The sequence below is a fragment of the Schistocerca gregaria genome, chromosome 7 (assembly GCF_023897955.1).
Source record: "Schistocerca gregaria isolate iqSchGreg1 chromosome 7, iqSchGreg1.2, whole genome shotgun sequence".
NCBI lineage: Eukaryota > Metazoa > Arthropoda > Insecta > Orthoptera > Acrididae > Schistocerca > Schistocerca gregaria.
Window position 1 is genome coordinate 323,370,923 of NC_064926.1, and position 23,695 is coordinate 323,394,617.

The 23,695-nt window shown below is 44.8% G+C and overlaps 1 protein-coding gene across 1 annotated transcript in view; it reads right to left on the reverse strand.

The window, feature by feature from the left end:
• Positions 1-22,909, reverse strand: part of LOC126281248 (probable cytochrome P450 301a1, mitochondrial) — a 232,663-nt gene extending 209,754 nt beyond the window's left edge. Inside the window, exon 1 of the mRNA XM_049980042.1 lies at positions 22,833-22,909. The gene's annotated coding sequence lies outside the window, so the exon portion shown is untranslated. The remainder of the gene's footprint in view (positions 1-22,832) is intronic.
• Positions 22,910-23,695: the final 786 nt, after the last annotated feature.

Consider the following 23,695-nt stretch of genomic DNA (forward strand, 5'->3'; position numbering starts at 1 on the left):
ACCGCTGCCCAACAGATAGCAGCACTTGTGCATGGTGAGAAGAATGAACATTCACAAATGTGTGCATCAGCTCCAAATTGAGGAAAAATATTTCAATTGCAGTTAAGACGTCTTGAAAATTAATGTACACAATTGTAACCACAGGGTCTGAAAGGGTTAAGCTTCACTTACGTGTGACTTATTTTAGTGCAAACATCGCGATACATTAACTCTTGAAACTTCCTGAGAGATTAAAACTGTGTGCTAGACCGTGAATCGAACTAGGCCCTTTGCCTTTCGTTGGGCGGTGTTCTACCGCTGTACTGCCTGAGCTAGCCCCGCACGACTCACGATTGCTGCTTAGTACGTCATCTGTTACCTCCTAAACTTAACAGAAACTCTCCTGCGAAACTTGAAAGACTAGCCTCCTGGAAGAAAGGATATTACGGAGACGGTTTAGCCCCAGCCTGGGGGTGCTTTCAGAATGAAAATTTGCTCTGTAGGGGAGCGTGCGCTGGTATGAAACTTAATCTTGTTTGAATGTTTCTGTCTTTCAGACAGTAAAGTTACAATAATAACAAGTAGCAAAAGCTATGAATATTCCTCTGCCATGAATAAATTGTCATACACATTGTTTCAGAGTCAAAATTATACAGATGACCCTAAACTGTGTATTTTCGGGCACGGCACCAATGGTCGGAAATGAATATTTCATGCGGTACGAGGTCTTGAATAGGCAATGTCTGTGGGACACGAGTTTAAGTACTGTTTATGTTTCAAAACAAGCAGCTGTCTGTCCATTACAATTAGAGACACCACCGTGAAAAATAATACACACTAGTCTGTGAAGTGTCCACGGTGCAGCTAACCATTATTGAGGCCCCTCACACGCTGGCTATTTAGTCGCGCGACCTACCCGCGCGGCTGTGTCGCATTCTTCGTTTAAACACGCATTTCCGGGACTGGTCGTGCAGACTCATCCTCATTTGGCCCTTTCACATGTGGCGACCTAGGAACGTGTGTGCTTTTCCTGTGTCGTTTTAAAGATTTTGGCTCTTCTTTCGTGCTCCATACATGACTTTCAGCATGGAACTTCTCAGCACTGAAGTAGAACGCCATGCTTTCAGTGCTAACAAAGTAATTTCTGAATTTCTTCCAAGCACTCGCGGCATTTTAAAATTTCTTTAGTTTACGGTTTTGTGTCTTGTTTGATGTGGCTCACCACGAATCCCCTACTGTGCTAACCTTTCCATCTGAGAGCAGTACTTGTAAACTACGTCCTCAATTATTTTCTGGAAATATTCCAATCTCTGCCTTCCTCTACAGTTTTTACCCTCTACACCTCCTCTTGTGCCTTGGAAGTTATTCCGTGAAGTCTTAAAAGATATCCTTCTTCTTGTCAGTCTAAAACGAATATCCTTTTTATTGTCAGTGTTTTCCATACATTTCTTTCCTCGCCGTTTCTCCGGAGAACATCCGCGTTCCTTACTATATCATGCCACCTAACTTTCAACATTCTTCTTAAGCACCACATCTCAAATGCTTCGATTATCTCCTTTTCAGGTTTTCTCATGGCCCATGTTTCAGTATCTTACAATTCCGCACTTCGAACGTACATTCTCAGAAATTTCTTCCACAAATTAAGGCCTGTGTTTGATACTAGTAGACTTGTCTTGGCCACGAATTCCTTTTCTGACAGTGCTTTTCTGCTTCTTATGTCTTGCTAGCTCCGTCCATCATGCGTTATTTTGTTGCCTAGGAAGGTGGCTTCATGTACTTCGCGACCACCTATCCTGATGTTAGGCTTCTCGCTGTTTTCGTTTCCGCTACTTCTCATTAATTCCGTCTTTCTTCCAGTAACTCTCAATCCTTATTCTATACTCATTAGGCTGTTCATTCCATTCAACAGAATCTGTAATTTTTCTTCGCTTTCACTGAGGATACCAGTGTGTTCAGCAAATCTTAACATTATTTTAATTCCACTCTTGCACCTTTCTTTTATTTCTGTGATTGCTTCTTCGATGAACAGTAGGGGCAAAAGAATACATCCGTGCTTTACAGCCTTTTTAATCCGAGTCGTCCACTCTTATTATTCCGTCTTGGCTCTTGTACACATTGTATATTAACCGTCTCTCCCTATAGATTACACCTATTTTTCTCAGAATTTCGAATATCTTCCGATATTTAACATTGTCTAACGTTTTCTCAAAGTCGACAAATCCTATGAACGTGTTCCGGGGTCTTTACCTTTCCTAAAACCAATCTTATCGTCATCTAAAACATCCTCAATTTTCTTTTCCATTCTTCTGTACATTATTCTCGTCATTAACTTGGATGCATAGCAGATTGTGCAATAATTCTCGGACTTGTCACCTCTTACAGTCTTTGGAATTGCGTGGATGATATTTTATTCCGAAAATCAGACGGCATGTCACCTGACTCATACATCCTACACGCCAACGTAAATAGTCGTTTTCTTGGCACGTCCCCCGATGATTTTAGAAGTCCTGGTCTATCCCTACTGCCGTATTCAATTTTAAGTCTTCTGAAGTTCTTTTAAATTCTTATACTGGATACGCAATCTCTTCCCTATCAACTCATGTTTCTTCTTCCATCACGTCATCAGACAGGTCTTCCCCCTCATAGAGGCCTTCAGTGTACTCTTTCCACCTACCCGCACTCTCCACTGCATTTAAAATAGAGTTCGCAGTACACTATTAATGATACTAGCCTTGCTTTTAACTTCACCGAAGGCTGTTTCGACATTTCTATATCCTGAGTTATTCCTCCCTTCTTTTTCGATTTCTTCACATTATCCATATTCCTGAATTTCCCTGAACATTTTTGTACTTCCTTCTTTCATCGATAAACCATGTGACTATGTAACGCATGGTTTCTTCGCAGTTAATTTCTACTGCGTAGTTTATGAGATTTATTCTTCAGTGGAAAACCAAATATCCCAAAAATTCGAAGACTAACAGGAGATTATAAAGTGAAACTGATTTGCTATTTTTTTTCTATGTGAGGCACCTAATCACTTTACACAGGTTTTCCAAGAAAGATACTAGCCTTGAATTTATTCTCTTCTGTTCCGAAACAGCCCAAACGAAGCCATGTTGCACCTTTCCTTGTATGGCTAAGTGTGGCACTGAGACTGGAGACAAAGGAAGCTCATTAGCTCAACCCTGTCTTTGGGTGAGCTACACTCCTGGAAATTGAAATAAGAACACCGTGAATTCATTGTCCCAGGAAGGGGAAACTTTATTGGCACATTCCTGGGGTCAGATACATCACATGATCACACTGACAGAACCACAGGTACATAGACACAGGCAACAGAGCATGCACAATGTCGGCACTAGTACAGTGTATATCCACCTTTCGCAGCAATGCAGGCTGCTATTCTCCCATGGAGACGATCGTAGAGATGCTGGATGTAGTCCTGTGGAACGGCTTGCCATGCCATTTCCACCTGGCGCCTCAGTTGGACCAGCGTTCGTGCTGGACGTGCAGACCGCGTGAGACGACGCTTCATCCAATCCCAAACATGCTCAATGGGGGACAGATCCGGAGATCTTGCTGGACAGGGTAGTTGACTTACATCTTCTAAAGCACGTTGGGTGGCACGGGATACATGTGGACGTGCATTGACCTGTTGGAACAGAAAGTTCCCTTGCCGGTCTAGGAATGGTAGAACGATGGGTTCGATGACGGTTTGGATGTACCGTGCACTATTCAGTGTCCCCTCGACGATCACCAGAGGTGTACGGCCAGTGTAGGAGATCGCTCCTCACACCATGATGCCGGGTGTTGGCCCTGTGTGCCTCGGTCGTATGCAGTCCTGATTGTGGCGCTCACCTGCACGGCGCCAAACACGCATACGGCCGTCATTGGCAATAAGGCAGAAGCGACTCTCATCGCTAAGGCGACAGTCTCCATTCGTCCCTCCATTCACGCCTGTCGCGACACCACTGGAGGCGGGCTGCACGATGTTGGGGCGTGAGCGGAAGACGGCCTAACGGTGTGCGGGACCGTAGCCCAGCTTCATGGAGACGGTTGCGAATGGTCCTCGCCGATACCCCAGGAGCAACAGTGTCCCTAATTTGCTGGGAAGTGGCGGTGCGGTCCCCTACGGCACTGCGTAGGATCCTACGGTCTTGGCGTGCATCCGTGCGTCGCTGCGGTCCGGTCTCAGGTCGACGGGCACGTGCACCTTCCGCCGACCACTGGCGACAACATCGATGTACTGTGGAGACCTCACGCCCCACGTGTTGAGCAATTCGGCGGTACGTCCACCCGGCCTCCCGCATGCCCACTATACGCCCTCGCTCAAAGTCCGTCAACTGCACATACGGTTCACGTCCACGCTGTCGCGGCATGCTACCAGTGTTAAAGACTGCGATGGAGCTCCGTATGCCACGGCAAACTGGCTGACACTGACGGCGGCGGTGCACAAATGGTGCGCAGGTAGCGCTATTCGACGGCCAACACCGCGGTTCCTGGTGTGTCCGCTGTGCCGTGCGTGTGATCATTGCTTCTACAGCCCTCTCGCAGTGTCCGGAGCAAGTATGGTGGGTCTGACACACCGGTGTCAATATGTTCTTTTTTCCATTTCCAGGAGTGTATTTTCAACTACGTGTAAATCCTTAAGTAAATACAGATTTAGTAATGCTACGAAACTGTTCATCATCTACTCCGCTTTACAAGAGGTGAAGGGTCATATTGTTTCATGAATCTTGCTCTGCTGTTTTTAATAATCAACGTTAACACCTGAAACTCTTTTCATTGGACTTTCAGTCATAGTCAAGAATGAATAATGTTAAGAAAGCATTTTAGTAGTAGAAAATTTGCATTATATCTAGTCTGAGCCAAAATATATCGGGAGGAGGGGGGGATCAAGGCCCCCTGGGCCACCCTGCGTGCTGGCCTGGTTGTATGTAATGAATACTACAAAGTCTTTAAACCTCGATTTTCTTTTTGAAACACCCGGGAGAATGGATGTGCAGGGAAACGTTTCGCAACAAATATCATCACAGGTGGAAGGAATTCACCGCCGTTGACAGAACCGTACGAGTAAGCGGGGCCGGTTTAAGATGGAAGCGACAGAAGCGGCCCCTTGGGGTTCCAAGCTCCAGGCTGAGAGGGGCGCCACAGACGCGCCTAGGACAAAACTTGGACACAGAGCGTATCATAAACAGTAGTAAAAACACACAAGTTCCATAGTCACTAGATCTAGATTTCTTTCTGATGGTTTTAACAAGAACCCAAGGAACGGCATCTAATGTGTGAAAGGGGGGGGGGGGCAAAAGGGGAGTGGGGTGGGGGGAGGGGGCTTGAGGCTTCGCGTCGCTTGTGTGCAAAAACGTTTCGAACCGGCCCTGCGAATGTGTTGTTCAAGCCACAGGTAACTAGCCAAATGTCTTGACGCACAACTGTTCATTCAGTAGCACGTGAAGTTGCTGAATCGTGTGGAAGCAGATTTATCGAACTAGTAGTGGTCAAGCTGCCAGTGAAACGCGCAACGTGAGGAGTTATGGCGGGGCAGCAGTTACACACACTGCCACTCTCATGGGCATAAGCAATGATTTTCAACCCATAGTTCAGTTCTGAGAACAAATTATCCAGTTGAGTCTGCGTGTCCAATTTCAGACTTCTACAGTGGTGATGTTTCTGCCACAGTAGCCGTGTCAGGATTATGAAAATCCATACTACATGCTTGCCATTGATCATCAGCAACGATTCTCTACCAGCTCTTTATGGCAATTGGTAAAAAATCAAGTAATAGTACCGTTTAGATGGCACATGTATTTGGTGTTCACTTGAGGCCTGCAGGCACAGTTATTGGGTCTTACTGCCCGAATTATTATGTCGTTTCGAGACGATGGTGCACCACACCTTTTCGATACTAGTAGCCATGAGCACCTGCACAGCAAACCCCTCGCAGCTGGATAGGAAAAGCATCTCCTACCTCATGGCTGTTGCTGTTGCTTATCTAACTCCTGCGGATATTTTCTTATGTGAAAACATGAAGTTGCTGATGTGTGAAACCACAGTAGAAACTGAATATAGGCCGGCCGCGGTGGTCTAGCGGTTCAGGCGCTCAGTCCGGAACCGCGCGACTGCTACGGTCGCAGGTTCGAATCCTGCCTCGGGCATGGATGTGTGTGATGTCCTTAGGTTAGTTAGGTTTAAGCAGTTCTAAGTTCTAGGGGACTGATGACCACAGATGTTAAGTCCCATAGTGCTCAGAGCCATTTGAGCCAAACTGAATATAACCTGATTGCTAGCGTCGTTGTTCGAGAGACAACAGTAATACCTGTGAGTTACAAAACACAAACTTCTCCAGGATGCCTCCCATGCATGTGGAGATGCAGTAGTAGCCACTGTGTCTTTCCCATACAAAGAAAGAGTACAGATTTAATCGGCTAATATAACATCCACAGATTCAGATAGAAGAGGAATTTACTAGTCCAATGAGCGCAATCATGCATCGACTGCCCGCATGTTGAAACGTCTCTGTCGAGTCTTTTCATACATGTTTGCCTCATATGATTCAGTTACGTCTCATTTGATCCACTGCGTAATTGCGATTTTGCTTATTAGCTCTCCCAGAAAGACTGAGCAGTGGAACCGAAAGTAATTCACTACATATCCAACGTAAAATGCAAGAAAATGGTGCCTTGCACTAGTATTTCAATGTATTGTATTCTAATTTTATGTTCTACGTGAAATCATGAGCCATGTTCATCATGCTCCTCCGTTATGTTACCTTATGTGTGGTTGAATGTGAGTGAATGGGTGTTTTACGTATTTTTTCGGGCTTATTTTGTGGTGGAAGCTAGTTGGTTGTCGTCTGCTGGGAGCAGAAGATGAGTGCCTGTCGTTCGGCAGGGTTCATAGGATCACCAACTTAGAATTGCTTACCAGAGCAAAGAGTTTCATTCGAGGTTCATCCCTTTTGTCCCAAGATTTGTGTGTTTGTCAGGTTGGTGGCGGAAACGATCCCTCTGGTCGCTTTCGTCTCAGCCAGAAGTTGTTAGGAAGTTTGTGCAGAGCAGGCTCTCTTCTCCAGGCTGTTGGTGAGTACGGTTCGCAGCTCCTAAGTAAGGCTTCAAGTACTAATGACAAAGTAGGAGGTAGGGTTAATCGCGATTTACCTATGTTAAATTCGTTGGAATATTTAAGTCGTTCAGCCTAACTGAAACCTTACGAATTTCTGCTCGGACAGTGGTACAATTGGTTGATAATAGGTCATGATCGTGTTTAAAATTAGTTGTGGAGGAAATTGTCTTTGTTCACATCGTCGTATGGAGCATCCATTATTGAACATGATTAGGAACAGCTAGTGAACTTATATCTCGTGCCTTTGTGAGACTAATTGTGTGTTTTGCTTGAGTGGTTTTATTTTTTTCTATTTTTTGTGGTTTCTTGGGGACAGTATATGCTTGTGTTCGTATTGTACTACGGGTTTGGTAAACCATGTACGTTTCCGCTTCCTACTGCATACCGATAGGTTTTTCCAGTGCTAATTTAATCTGTTTTGCACGGGATAAATTCGTTGAAACATCGGATTTTCGTGAATTAAGCCGAACTTTTGTAATGGTTTAATTCTTAACGGAACATGTGTACCTTGAATCATCGGAAGGTTTCTGCCATGGTGATTTAGTTTTCCGTTGTAGTGACAAATTCATTTTATAGTCGTTCCCTAAGAAAAGAAACTGTTCTTGTATTTGTACTTTCCACTCAAATTCTGCTTTGAAACCATAAATGTGTGACCCAATTCACCACGTGGTGAGCTGCGTTCTTTGCACGTGGGCGCACGGCTTCTCATCTCATGCACTTACGCTGACCAAATCTTGCAACGGAAATAAACCTCTTTACAAATCAGTGCATGTTTGTAAAGGTGTTCGGTTATTCCTGTGATCTTTCTTTGTTGTCTGAATCTAGATTAAATGATTGAGAGGATGTTTCCAGTTTCCCCTTCTTCACTTTTTCCATTAATCACAACAGTTAAATTGTATAATAAAATTTCACTTATCGAAAATAGATTAATGTAGTTCATGTTCAGGCACCAGCTAAGTGTACCCATAGGATGTGCACGCTATTTCAAAAATCTTTATTAACGAATAAATATGCCGTAAAGCATAATATTGTGTGTCCTGCTACTTCATTTGTTTCCATTGAATTCCAAATTTGAATTAATTCCAGTTCAGTCATTCTTGTATGTTAGGAAGGGCTTGGGCTGGTGGCGACCCTGTAAATTTTATTGTAAAAAAATTGTCTTTTGCTGGTAGCTTAACCGCAGATATTTTCCAAGTGTGGCTGCAAATTCGGTACTTTATTAACGAATAAATATGCCGTAAAGCATAATACTGTGTGTCCTGCTACTTCATTTGTTTCCATTGAATTCCAAATTTGAATTAATTCCAGTTCAGTCATTCTTGTATGTTATGAAGGGCTTGGGTTGGTGGCGACCCTGTAAATTTTATTGTAAAAAAATTGTCTTTTGATGGTAGCTTAACCGCAGATATTTTCCAAGTGTGGCTGCAAATTCGGTACTTAATATGGTTCGATTCAGTGCATTAACATCGATAAGTTTACGACGTGTAGCTTACACCTACAAATAGAAATAGCTCCCACTGTAGCGGTTTACGTAAGTAGCTTACAATGTAAAGTGAGCTGGAGAACTTAGTATTCAAATTTCCTCTGTTAAATCTATTTTGCTTGTGATTCTAGAACCACAGATGTGCTCCGAAAGAACTGTATGATTGGATGATAAGGTCAGAATAAATATGTGACATCCGCCAAGCATGTTACTAAAATAATCTCAAGGTGACGCGGGGCCCTCACAAAAAAAAGAAAGAAAGAAAAGAGGAGACATTTGCTTAAAATTTCTCCGTGGCCACACTGTCAAGGAAAAACATCCTTTTTTTTTTTCAGAGAACCCTCGAGGTGACAAAAAAAAATTGTGCAAATGGCTCTGAGCACTATGGGACTCAACTGCTGTGGTCATTAGTCCCCCAGAACTTAGAACTACTTAAACCTAACTAACCTAAGGACATCACACACATCCATGCCCGAGGCAGGATTCGAACCTACGACCGTACCAGCAGCGCGGCTCCGGACTGGAGCGCCTAGAACCGCGAGACCACCGCGGCCGGCTCTCGAGGTGACATCACGACGGTATAGCCGCCCTAAGAGCTTGAAAGACACCCTGTCTCCGCCGCAGAGAAAAAGCGTGAGACATCAGCGCAACTTCCCCTATGAGTTCGGCCACGTGCACTGTGTTTTAGAGGTGGAGATAATCCAGCTGAGTAATAAAACTAGCGGAGACACACATTCGAGCCAGTTTAGTGTAGTTGTTCGTGAAGACCAGTGCAAGGGTTTGCCGCCACCTTAGCGTATAGCACGTTCTGACCTCCATCACTTTGCAGTTAGACGTGTCGAGTTCATTCGCGGTTGCGGTTCAGTTGCGTCGACAGAAGGCTACGAGTGACGTGCCGTGCGAGCCGACTGCAAACAGCACTCCGAAGCAATTTTTGTAAGCTTGCCGCATGTGCTACCGATTTCAACGACTCTCTTTACTCTCGTGACCAACCATTGACTCCACTCTTTTCTCACTTGTCAGATCAGTCTTACGCGGCCTTTACCCAATTAGATCCTTCGAGAGGCTGAAACGAACTTTTTCTTTCATCACTTGCTTCTTCTTCATATAAAACCTTTTTCCCCTGAAGAATAGGCTATCACCGTTGATAATCCAACATTGTGGACTGGTGGTTTTCCCACATGTAAAGGCTGCCTCGCATCTATTTTGCCTTGCTGAGACAATATACTGAAATTAGCTTCATTTTTGCCTATTGTTACTTGTCTACAACCTTCCATCTTTCCCTAATTTATCATGCACGCCTCGACTAAAACATCTGCTGTACATTCCAATTGTTGATGCTCTCACAATCAAACAGAGTAGCAAAATTTGCCCCTCTTGTAACAGCAGGGTACCGTAGGTCACTAGAGGGGCGAAGCGTTCCAAATGACTCGGAGAAACCGCAAGTTATTTCCATTTTCAAGAAGGGTCATCGAACAGACGTCGATTTGTTGTAGACATTTCAGGAGATCGAAAATTTTCAGCTCGCCCTGTTCGTCCAAGAGACACAGCAAGCAGCACATACCGGCGCCCGGGTGGATGCTGTGTTGCTTGACCTCCGGAAGGTATTCTATACAATTCGCCTAACGAACAAAATACGAGAGTACAGAATATCAGACTAACTGTGCGAGTGGATTGAAGAGTTTCTAGTGAACAGAACACAGCCTATCATTCTCAACGGAGAGAAGTTTTCAGACGTGAAAGTAACTTCGGGCATACCCCAGGGTAGTATTATTGGACATTTATTTTTCACAGTATGCATAAACGACCTAGTAGAAAAGGTCCTAAGTTCCATGAGGCTCTTCGCGGATGATACTGTTCCATACAGAAAAATCGCGACGCTAAAAAATTGTAGAGAAAAGTAGGAATACTTACAGAGGACCGACACTTGGTGTAGGGAGTAGCATAAACAGATTCAACGTATTGCGAACACAGAGACAAAAAGACCTTTTATTGTATGATTACACAACTGCAGAACGATCACTAGAAACAGTCACTTTCATAAAATATCTGGGAGTCTGCGTACGGTGCGATATGAAGTGGAAGGTCCACACAAAATTAAACTCGGGTAAAGCAGATGCCAGATTGAGATCCATTGGAAGAATCCTCAGAAAATGTAGACGATCAACAAAGGAAGTAGCTTACGAAACACTAGTTCGATCAATATTTGACTATTGCTCGTCAGTGTGTGATCCGTATTAGTAAGGGCAGAAATAGAGAAGATTCAAAGAAGAGCAGCACGTTTCGTTACAGCGTCATTTAGTACACGCGAAAGCGCCACGAAAATACTCAGCCTACTCCAGTGCCAGACGCTGCAAGATAGGCGTCCTCATTACGGCGTGGTCTACCATTAGATTCTCGGAACGCACGTTCTTAGAAGAGTAAATCAATGCATTGCTTCCTGTTACGTATATCTCGTGAAAAGACCAAGAAGATAAAATGAAAGAGATTCCAGCCCAGGCAGAAGCCGAACACCAAGTTCTTCCCGCTAATGATTCGCGACTGGAACAGGAAATGAGGAAAGTGTCACAGGTGGACGGAGTACCCTCCGCCAAAAACCGTAAGGAGGCATGCGGAACGTAGATGTAGAGACAGGAACATCTTTCCAGATATGCAAATACACTACTGGCAATTAAAATTGCTACACCAAGAAGAAATGCAGTTAATAAACGGGTAATCATTGGACAAATATATTGTACTAGAACTGACATGTAATTACATTTTCACACAATTTCGGTGCATAGATCCTGAGAAATCAGTACCCAGAACAACCAACTCTGGCCGTAATAACGGTCTTGATGCGCCTGGGCATTGAGTCAAACAGAGCTTGGATGGCGTGTACAGGCACAGCTGCCCATGCAGCTTCAACACGTTACCACAGTTTATCAAGAGTAGTGATTGGCGTATTGCGAAGAGCCAGCTGCTTCGCCACCATTTACCAGACGTTTTCAACTGGTGAGAGATCTGGAGAACGTACGCAGAAAGGCCCATACAGGATCTGCAAAATGCGGCCGTTCATTATCCTGCTGAAATGTAGGGTTTCGCAGGGATCGAATGAAAGCGGCGTCAATGCGAACAAGGGGTGACCGAGACGTGTAACCAATGGCACCTCATACCTTCACACGAATGTAACCATCATGATAAACAGAACCTGGATTCATCCGAAAAAATGACGTTTTGCCATTCGTGCTCCCAGGTTCGTCGTTGAGTACACCATCGCAGGCGCTCCTGTCTGTGATGCAGCGTCAAGGGTAACCGCAGCCATAGTCTCCGAGCTGATAGTCCATGCTGCTGCAAACGTCGTCGAACTGTTCGTGCAGATGGTTGTTGTCTTGCAAAGGTCCCCATCTGTTGACTCAGGGATCGAGACGTGGCTGTACGATCCGTTACAGCCATGCGGATAAGATGCCTGTCATCTCGACTGCTAGTGATACGAGGCCGTTAGGATCCAGAACAGCATCCCGTATTACACTCCTGAACCCACCGATTCCATATTCTGCTGACAGTCATTGGATCTCGACAACGTGAGCAGCAATGTCGCGATACGATAAACCGCAATGGCGATAGGCTAAAATCCTACCTTTACCAATGTCGGAAACGTGATGGTACGCATTTCTTCTCCTTACCCGAGGTATCACAACAACGTTTCACCAGGCAACGCCGGTCAACAGCTGTTTGTGGATGATAAATCGGTTGGAAACTTTCCTCATGTCAGCTCGTTGTAGGTGTCGCCACCGGCGCCAACGTTGTGTGAATGCTCTGAAAAGCTAATCATTTGCATATCACAGTATATTCTTCCTGTCGGTTAAATTTCGCGCCTGTAGCACGTCATCTTCGTGGTGTAGCAATTTTAATGGCCAGTAGTGTACCTCTCTGCAGAAGAGGGAGGAAGGGACGGTTAGAGCAGCAGTATCGAGTGTCGCCATCAATGGAACTGCGCCTTTTCCGTTAAGTCATTTTTAATTGATCGTATTCAGTCGATCGTAGCTGTAAGTTATTTACTATCCGCCACTCGACTCACAGACTTGGTGGTGAATCCTGAAAATGGTACAGTACGGAATTTCACACGGCTTAGTAAGTTCTTTATTTCAATGAAAAAGTAAATATTCGTTTTATATAATTACTTCCTTATTTCAGAGTACTCAGGTTAGCATCCTGTAGCATTTATATTGCCTTAACAACTAGAAGTTCGACATGTACAGGATAAATGTAACGTTGTTGTTGTGGTCTTCGGTCCTCAGACTGGTTTGATGCAGCTCTCCATGCTACTCTATCCTGTGCAAGCTTCTTCATCTCCCAGAACCCACTGCAACCCACATCCTTCTGAATCTGCTTAGTGTAGTCATCTCTTGGTCTCCCTCTACGAGTTTTACCCTCTACGCTGCCCTCCAATACTAAATTGGTGATCCCTTGATGCCTCAGAACATGTCCTACCAACCGATCCCTTCTTATGGTCAAGTTATAAATGTATAATAACCTTACTTATACGTTCTGTTTCTGCTGCGTAGGTCAGTGCAGCACTTCAGTTGTAAACATTTACGCTTTTCCGGTGATGGAAACATCAAATGACAGCCTCTTAGGAAAGAAACCTACAGAGTGACTGTACAAGACTGTACCTGTGCAGTAAGTCTCCAGCGCCGATGTACTATAAGCGACCTGAACATTACAACGTGTTCAGCGTCACGTACTTCCGCAAATAGCAAAGAGCACAACGACCCAAAAATTCATGCTGCTGGACATCTCAGTCAAGGCTCCAGATTCGAATACCTGTAATATCAGAGAGTACCTGTAGTGCTGTTTTACCTCTGGTATGAATGTTTTGTGCGGATGGAATCGCACGCAGCTAACCGGAGGTCTTTAACAAAGGTGATTCCTCGTTACTACTATTGACACATTTTCCCGCCAATGTTACGCCTTTTCTCATACACTTCCTTAACTACTAGTCTAAGTCTGTGAAATTAACACTCCCGCTTCGGTATAGAAACATGACAGAAACAAGACTACAAAATAACTTAATGCTGTCAAACAAACAAAAAAATGGATTACACACATTAAATCGAGACAGCGTAAAAGGATCATTCGCGCATGAGCGCCACGTCACGCCACCTTTCCTGTAATGATTGCCCTAAGAAGCATTTCGACCTGTGACATGACAGGAAATATTTGCACATTTTAGTCTGCGAGTAGCTCTGTCGCCGGTTAACCTCGGTACGTCTTTGCGAACGAAATCTTTCCATTTAGAGACCTCTATCAAAACGAAACTTAATCTCCATGCCTTTGTTGTTTGCTGATGATTCATACAGCATGGCGGTCTAGTACAGTACAAAGAGTGTTGGAGCAAGCACACACAACTTTGTTTCAGACTCTCAATTATTGGTAACGAATTCGATGTAGAACTGCCGTGAAGAACCTACCCGGACATGACATTATGAAGAACTTGAACCAATTCCACGTAGCGTTCAGTACGTCAAAAGTGTCTTACACCCTTAGTACCTTGCAAATGGAACATCTAGGTACTGAAAAGCTTCTTTCAGGTTATAGAAAACTAAATATAGAGGCTTACGTCGCTCTCTGTAGTTTTCCTGGTGTTGTGTACCACAGAAAATCGTATCTGTTGTGCCTCTGAAGGTTCATAAACCTCACTGAGATTCAGGCAAAATCCTCTCTGAAATAATTTGGAGCCACTTTAATAGAATCCTTGTGATAATTTTATCTGCAGTTAACAATAGCGATATACCATGGTGATTCCCACATGCACTACGATTGCCTTTTTTTTTGAAGGTAGCAAAACCGTCAGGTATTTCTCGAGTTTTTCAAAATAAGAGGGTGTGTGTAAAAAGTCTTGTCTTCAAGGGTATACCTCCATTTTGTACCAATTCCAGAAGGATGTTATCACGTCCAGGAGCCTTTCTTCCTCTTAGTTTATTGAGTGCTTTGATAAAGTCCCTAGGCCTATTGTGGGTGGAAGTGCAGGCCATGGTTGTTGGTGCTGTTGAGGGAGATAACAAAAAAAGTCCACAGCAACATAGGTGGGACGACTTACACTCCTGGAAATGGAAAAAAGAACACATTGACACCGGTGTGTCAGACCCACCATACTTGCTCCGGACACTGCGAGAGGGCTGTACAAGCAATGATCACACGCACGGCACAGCGGACACACCAGGAACCGCAGTGTTGACCATCGAATGGCGCTAGCTGCGCAGCATTTGTGCACCGCCGCCGTCAGTGTCAGCCAGTTTGCCGTGGCATACGGAGCTCCATCGCAGTCTTTAACACTGGTAGCATGCCGCGACACCGTGGACGTGAACCGTATGTGCAGTTGACGGATTTTGAGCGAGGGCGTATAGTGGGCATGCGGGAGGCTGGGTGGACGTAACGCCGAATTGCTCAACACGTGGGGCGTGAGGTCTCCACAGTACATCGATGTTGTCGCCAGTGGTCGGCGGAAGGTGCACGTGCCCGTCGACCTGAGACCGGACCGCAGCGACGCACGGATGCACGCCAAGGCCGTAGGATCCTACGCAGTGCCGTAGAGGACCGCACCGCCACTTCCCAGCAAATTAGGGACACTGTTGCTCCTGGGGTATCGGCGAGGACCATTCGCAACCGTCTCCATGAAGCTGGGCTACGGTCCCGCACACCGTTAGGCCGTCTTCCGCTCACGCCCCAACATCGTGCAGCCCGCCTTCAGTGGTGTCGCGACAGGCGTGAATGGAGGGACGAATGGAGACGTGTCGTCTTCAGCGATGAGAGTCGCTTCTGCCTTGGTGCCAATAATGGTCGTATGCGTGTTTGGCGCCGTGCAGGTGAGCGCCACAATCAGGACTGCATACGACCGAGGCACACAGGGCCAACACCCGGCATCATGGTGTGGGGAGCGATCTCCTACACTGGCCGTACACCTCTGGTGATCGTCGAGGGGACACTGAATAGTGCACGGTACATCCAAACCGTCATCGAACCCATCGTTCTACCATTCCTAGACCGGCAAGGGAACTTGCTGTTCCAACAGGACGATGCACGTCCGCATGTATCCCGTGCCACCCAACGTGCTCTAAAAGGTGTAAGTCAACTACCCTGGCCAGCAAGGTCTCCGGATCTGTCCCCCATTGAGCATGTTTGGGACTGGATGAAGCGTCGTCTCACGCGGTCTGCACGTCCAGCACGAACGCTGGTCCAACTGATGCGCTAGGTGGAAATGGCATGGCAAGCCGTTCCACAGGACTACATCCAGCATCTCTACGATCGCCTCCATGGGAGAATAGCAGCCTGCATTGCTGCGAAAGGTGGATATACACTGTACTAGTGTCGACATTGTGCATGCTCTGTTGCCTGTGTCTATGTGCCTGTGGTTCTGTCCGTGTGATCATGTGATGTATTTGACCCCAGGATTGTGTCAATAAAGTTTCCCCTTCCTGGGACAATGAATTCACGGTGTTCTTATTTCAATTTCCAGGAGTGTAGAAGTCAGAAAAATATTCCTTCCGATGCTTCAAGATTTTTCCGATATCAGTTAAAGTGATGTAACGGTCGGGAGTCTTCAATGTCCCAATGACACTGCATCACCTCATTCACACTACTAAAAGCATATACAAAACTGTACAAACATAATAAACAAAAAACCTTTAAGAAATAAACAGAACAATTCACATAAACTTTCTCTTGACCTGTTTCTTGAAAGTCTCTGCGCACTACTCGACTCTGGTGGTCAAAATTCTTTATTACGTTACAATTCTTTCTGTTTAGTAGTGCCCGCTACTGTCCTATAGAAGATGAAGATTATAACTACGCACTCGACTGGGAGCGCTTCAGACCATCTGTCGCTGTGCACGCATGAGTCATTCTTCCGGTACAAAGGTTCTAGACGGGACCTTAGCTGTTTAGTCCCCCACAAATATCCCAACAACCACCACCACCACAGGAGCGATATAAGGCGCCACGCCTCTCTAGGTGGAATTATGTGCGATTGTGAGAAGAAGAACTCTTCAGAAAATTTGCACTCTTTGTTGCCTATTAGCTAATATCTTTCTCTTTCGTGTGACTTAAAATTAAATACAGGATACATAAAACAAGTAAAGACAAGAGACAAGCAAGACAGTACACATTTCTTCAATCCTTAGGTCCCAGCATTCTCTCTCTCTCTCTCTCTCTCTCTAATCTTGCTGAAGCTTTACACGGCGGGCTTTTCTTTCTGCGAAAGAATCTATTACCCCATAAAACGTCGTCAAGTTTTTTGCTAAATGAAAAATAAAAATGTCGTTGTCTAATACTGCAAAAGCTGTTAATACGAATAGTACCCAAGACTGGTGTGGTTTCTCCAGCTAATTACGTCTACTTTGTCACTGTCTGCTAGATAAAACGAAATAGGCCTTTCTGACTTTGCAGCAATTACAGCACACGCGAAGTAAGCGAGACTGTTTTGGCACAACTAGTCACTTTTATCTACCTCGTTTACACAAATAACACGACAGTGTATAATTCACGAAGTACCAATATCAAATCCTATTAAGACTACTACATGGAAAAAGTTTTATGTTAGGAAACAGTTTCAGATTTCATTCATATGCTCTAGTTTCTCAAGCATGAGATCGAAAATAGTAGTACTCAATTTTTATATAAATTTGGAATCGTCATATTCTTCCATGTAATTTGTGTGGTGTCCCATTCCTACTCCTTCTTTAACTATTCCTGCTATTGCCAAAATTTATTCTCCGGGTAACTTCACTAATCCTGCCAGAATCAGCAGTTTAGTCATCCTGCGTTTATTCTCCGGTTACGCGCTATTACGTATTCGTACAACGCGTTTACCGCGCTATTCCGAAAATAGAAATTAAGAGGCTGCTAACCGGGGACAGTCAACTGGCCCTTAATAGTGTAGTGATCTGGAAAAATTTTCAGTCAGAATTTCATTTTCTTCGATACACCAAGAAGACAATATGTAATCTCCATTACCTATTGTTTCTGTTAATCGTTTATTTTCACTCTGGAATTCTGAATCCATGGATTTTGATAATAATTGTAATAACTTTTATCGTTTGTACATCCAATCAACCACATAAACAAACAGAGATTGGCAATTACCCGTTCGCGTTTATTCGGCTCAGCTCGTACAGCCCCGTCCCCTATTGTTTGCGGGGAAAGTTTTTTATTTCTAGACGCAACGAGGATTCCGAGGGGATTCAATTGCAGGGCCATCAAGTACGCTATGCACGCATTAAAAAATCAACGTATGATTCATTCAGAAATAAACTTAGAAGGTATTAAAAAATGTTCAATAACCAACAGTGGTGCGTTTCAAAATCATGTGAATAATCGACAAACCAACGTGCGCTAGCCTCTTTGAGAAACAAGGTATTTTCTGCAAGAATATGAACTTGGCGCCCCCTGATATTGCACCCCGGAGCAGATACTCCGGTTTGCATCCTCCCCCCCCCCTCCCCCCCTCTTAGTAGATCCGGGCCTGCGAGTCAGTTCGTGTGCTGAGACTGTCATGGTAACGCACTTCTGTGGATCGCAAGAAGAGCAGCTGACATCTAGCGGCAGAACCGGTGAACTAGGTGGCTCACTTTCTCTTCTAGTCGCTCTGCTAAATGCATCTGGCGGACCATTTGAATACGTCGACATTGTAGACGGAAACATCCCAACAGTTGGAATAGTCGACATTAGTGACTGTAGAATCCGCCTCCGTGGTCAATATCACTAACGCATGCATCAGCTACGGCGCTCGAATCGAAGATAGCCCGTTCCAAACCCGGCGGTGGAAAGAAATTTTCTTCACGAGAATTTGGCGGGCAAGGAGAGGAGAGGAGAGTGGGTCAGCGTCTTTGATAAATTCCAAGCCCCTATGCTGTGTCTTATGCGGTGAAGAAGGCATATGAGTTTGCGATGGTGACCTGTACGTCAGGTAGTGACGAACCTCGGCGGCTCCCTTGATGCTGTTCGAGAGGAGTCGGCTATTTGCTGGGACCACATTTCACCTTCTTCTTGTCTCATCATAGCAAAACACAAACAACACACCACAATTTAACACACATCCATTAGAGTCACCTCTCAACGCGAACTAAAAAAAACTGTGACTTCCTCGTCAAAAACGACTATTTGCTGATGAGGCTGCAGTGTACCTGAAAGTGTTGCCAGTTAATGACTGACGCAATATACAGGATGACTTAAACACAATTTCTATTTTGTTTGATGAATGGTAGCTTGCTGCAAATGTAGAAAAATATAAGTTAATGCAGATGAGTACGACAAACAATGTTTTTATGTTAATACACGTATTAGTTGTGTACTGCTTGACACAGCCTCGTCCATTAAATATTTATGTGTAACGCTGTAAAAGCTACATGAAATGAAACGATTACTTGAGATTCTTTGAAGAGAAAGCGAATTGTCAAGTTCGGTTTATTGGGAGAATTGTAGGAAAGTGCAGACCTCCTGTAGAACACATGTCCGACCCTTGATTACTGCTAGAATGTTTCGAATCGCCACCAAGTCATATTAAAGGAAAAAATCAAAGCAATTCAGAAGCGATAGGTTCTGTTAACGCGGGGCTATTACGGAAATACTTCGTGAAATACAATGGGAATCCCTGCAGGGAAGACAGCGTTATTTTCTTGAAGCCCTAATGAGAAAATTTACACAAGCGACACTTGCGGCTGACTTCAGAACGATTGGATTGCCGTCAACATACATTTCGCATGAGGACCACGAAGACAACTTAAGATAAATCAGGGTCTCGCGCGGAGGCATATAGGTAGTTGCTTTCCCCTCTCTCCATTTGTTGGTGGAAGAGAAGAGGGATGACTGGTAGCGGTAGAAGGTACCCTCTGCCATGCGCTATGTGGTGGCTTACGGTGTATTTGTGTAGAGGTAGCTGTAGACTGCTCGTGCTGGATAAGTGACACGTGGCCGCTTGTAAGTTAACCGTCAAACACGTCAGTAATGGATTAGTGATGTCATTGAGTAGTAGTTAAGGTCAATGCCGAATGCAGTTCTTAAATCCTCAGGATTCCTGAAGACTGCACATGCGCAGAAACAGAAGAGTGAGACGTCGTCAGCTAGCAACAAAAGTTAGCTAATTATTACCGTGCCTCCTCGTATTATAATTAAAAAAATGCGCTTTTGTGTATGATTAATATTTGTTTCAATGATTTCATGACAGACTGCAAAGGTTGCAGTAGGAAATGATATGTTTTTGCTGATATTCTCCCGAAAGAACTATCACATATGCTAAACCAAACATATTTAAGTTTTACCCGAACAAAAGAGGCCTACACTGTGCATAAACAATAACGTAAATAGATAGAAAATGAAGTCCTCCAGATGGACGCCAGTTCGGGGAGTTGAGTTTCCCTTACCTCTCCCCCTTACCCAATTTCACGTGGTATGAGAGATACATGTTGCTCATGACAACTCCTGACATTGTTGAGAGGTAAATGCATACTGAAAATTTCCGTGCCCCAACGGGGAGACTGGATCCCTCAATCTCTCGATTTCCAAGCACGCACTTTGTCCCTACACCACCTTGCCTGAAGTTTGTAGAGTGCAAAAAATCAGAGCTATTGAACTAGAAAATAGTTTTCGATGTTATTTGGCACTTAGAAAGAAATTAAGATATAAAGGATAAAGTAAAAAGACGCTATTTACTGCCTTCTAAACATTGTTTTGTGTGTTTACGGTTATGTATTTGCTCGAGCAAATCCGTGTAGATGTTTTGAAATGTTTGGACGACACTTACCCTATTCCTTAAGTTCTCAGCAGAATTTCACAACGAATTTTGCTGTGATCGTTAATAAAGCTGTTATTATTGTTACACCTTTAATTTCAACTTTCTGTCCCTGACAACCTCACTTTCACGTATATAGACCGAAGTAGCGGCTGAAAATTTCTACCAAGGCTGGGAATCAAACCGGGTTCCTGCTTACTAGGCAGGTGCGTTAGCCACTAAGCCACCTTTTCGCAGCAGATCACACACCTGCACAGATTACCCTGCCACGCCTCCCTCCTCGATACAAATTCTCACTGCCGCCCGAGTCCACTTTAAATTCCCGTCACTTTAATTCAAGCCCCAAACTGCATGGCAGATATCCCTAACAACACAACCAATTCAGGCGATGATGTATTCGCGAAGTGCTCACTCGTGGCAGGCCAGACTCAGTACAGGAATAATGTACCAAGTGGGCTGCAGTAGACCGACTTGACACTAGTGATCGTCTGAGACAAGAAAATCACTCGTGCAGAAGAGGCATAAGATAACACTCTCATACACCACGTGGAAAAGGGACCATTGTGTTCAGAAGAAGATAACCCTTCACGATTGTTCGGCTGAACAACCTCTCGAGATCTCCCTGCCGTATAAGACTTTCCGACTGCACTTTCACGCTGCCGCACTGATGTATAGGATATGTATATCTATGGAGTGAGCATGGTCTACTACTCATGTCCTCAATATCAAACTGGGCTAGTCGTGTGAGTTTGGGACAGCGCTGCATGTCTACAACTTGTGGTAAGAGCAAAACTGGAATATTACGCGTATTCACTCTGTTTTGTATACATTTCTGCACGTTTGAGTTTTAGTAACAGCTATAGTGCAGGATTGTTGTTACGGATGAAAAAGAAGTGCGTGGAAGGAGGACCAGTTACTTTTTATAGCTATGTACAACAAATGCATAATTGTGTCATATTGATAAGAGGCACATCATATGCTGAAAAATATCGAGATACGATACTATTAAGTCTTGTATTTTAGAGATAATTTCCGCGATTTTATAGCCATGTGTTTACGAGATAAGTGCTGAAAAAATTTGCAAGTGTTTTTGAGTATACTGCCAGTCAGTGTAAACGTTTCGCTGGTATGCTCAGATGTAGGTAAAATTTATGCATGACAGTCTGATTAATTTTCTCCATTTTACGCATGTTCTCAAACCCTTGTGTGTATCTAGTTCTGCATGAGACAGTTTCCTTTACAGTGTCATTGTAACGTAATTAATTATAACAGATTCGACAATATGAATCAGTGCAACAGAAGACCTTAAAAAAATACTGTTGTCTGTCACTTCTTTTATTACTACAGAATTCGAAGACTGATCTTGCATTTTTTGTGCATAGTATACGGTTTTACTTTTCTGGTGAGATGGCGAAAAACTGTTATATTTTACTTGACTATAAAAAGCAGAACGATAAAAAATAAATGAAAATAATAATAGACACACAGGTGGAAAATCTCCTACCATATTTACTGCAACAATTTCAGAATTGGAAACGCGTTGTTTTGTCGTGGCACTCTGCCGCAGTCTACAGTGTCATTGTATTGTATTATATTGTATTCTATGTTAACCGGGGACCTAGAAACGACGGAGAGGCTCCGTCCCCGTCACAACCGCAATGGTCCACAACCCCACAACGACTACCGCAGCATACTTCACCCCTCCGTCGCCCCACACCGAACCCAGGGTTATTGAGCGGTTCGGCCCCGGTGGAACCCCTCCTCCCCCCCCCTCCCCGCCCCAGGGAACATCTCACGCCACACGAGTGTAACCGCTATGTTTCTCGTGGTAGAGTAATGGTGGTGTAGGTGTACGTGGAGAACTTGTTTGCGCAGCAATAGCCGACATCGCGGAATAAGGGCAACCAGCCCGCATTCGCCGAGGCAGTAGGAAAACCACCTAAAAACCATCCACAGACTGGCCGGTTCACCGGACCTCGACACAAAGCTGCCGGGCGGATTCGTGCCGGGGACCAGGCGCTCCTTCCCACCCGGAAAGCCGAGCGTTAGACCGCGCGGCCAACCCGGCGGGCAGTGTCATTGTAACCTAATTAATTAGAACAGACGTACAACAATAGGAATAAGTGCAAAATAAAACGTAATAAAATATTGTTAGTTACCGATTCTTATGCCGTTACCGAAAACACACAATTAAAGTGGAATCTGTAGCGAAAAAGCACAATACTATTGGTCTTCAAATCTGTAATTCAACCTCAGTTTCTGGTATCAAATTCTTAAGATTTTTGTAAAACGCGTACACAAAGTTTCACGGTACTTCTGAGGATGTTCTCTGTGTAGCAGCGAAGTAATAGCACTCAAAATGCGCTAAGTGCTGTACGGGACATAGTGCACCGTCCCAAAATCACGTGACTTGAGCTGCAGGAGACGCTGCGGATAGAATTCTCGCTCTGCGCATCCGAACTCCGTGGCGCCGATACTCACTGTGCGCTCTGCGGTGTCAGCGGCGGCGTGGCTGCAGCTGTAGCGGCGGCTGCCGGCGACTTGGCGGACCAGCAGGCCGCGGGTGCGGAGCACCAGCTCCGCAGCACGGGAGGGGGCGTCGCGCCCCTCCAACCCACCACAAGCGGCCATTCGCAGCCGGCCATCCCGCTTATTGGGCTCGTCTCGGTGAACTGCCCACTTACTGCGGTCGTGCATCTATTGACGGCATCTGTAGACGTGTGTCACCCAGGCACCTTTGCAGTTACTGTTATTAACCGCCGGCCGCTGTGGCTGAGCGCTTCTAGGCGCTTCAGTCCGGAACCACGCGGCTACTACGGTCGCAGGTTCGAATCCTGCCTCAGGCATGTATGTGTGTGATGTCCTTAGGTTAGTTAGGTTTAAGTAGTTCTAAGTATAGGGAACTGTTGACCTCAGATGTTAAGTCCCGTAGTGCAGGGGCGGGCAGGAATCCTGCGCGTGTGCGGTGCACTTGCACGCGTGCAGTTAACAGGTGTTCTGCGTGAGCACAGGGGTAATCTGGCCACCCGCTTCTCTCCCCTCCCCAACATACCTTCTCTCCGCTCCTTCCTCTTTAATGCGTTTTCTTTCCTAGCTTGCTTTATTGAATGAAGGAATAAGGTTAGTAGGAGTGATTGAAAGAAATTATCACAGGTGAAGTTTACAATGCGTTTAATGTCTGGAACAAAATTTCTGCATACAGACAAATGCAAACAGTTATGTAAATTTTCATCACTGATGTTTGCTCTTAACCGAGACTTATTAATTTCCATAACAGAAAAAAATCTCACACAAACGTATGTCGAGCCAAACATTGACATTCTCTTCGCGGCTTCACGATGGAG